This window comes from Penaeus japonicus, unplaced genomic scaffold (genome assembly GCF_977035675.1).
Source record: "Penaeus japonicus unplaced genomic scaffold, GWHDUDI00000001_assembly GWHDUDI00000001, whole genome shotgun sequence".
NCBI classification, from domain to species: domain Eukaryota; kingdom Metazoa; phylum Arthropoda; class Malacostraca; order Decapoda; family Penaeidae; genus Penaeus; species Penaeus japonicus.
In genome coordinates, this window is record NW_028234403.1 from 4,067,689 (window position 1) to 4,067,978 (window position 290).

Here is a 290-nt window from a genome sequence, read left to right on the forward strand (position 1 = left end):
TAAGGAAATAGACATAGGAAGTAAGGAAATAGACATAGGAAGTAAGGAAATAGACATAGGAAGTAAGGAAATAGACATAGGAAGTAAGGAAATAGACATAGGAAGTAAGGAAATAGACATAGGAAGTAAGGAAATAGACATAGGAAGTAAGGAAATAGACATAGGAAGTAAGGAAATAGACATAGGAAAGGAAATAGACAAAGGAAGTAAGGGAATAGACATAGGAAGTAAGGAAATAGACATAGGAAGTAAGGAAATAGACATAGGAAGTAAGGAAATAGACATAGGAA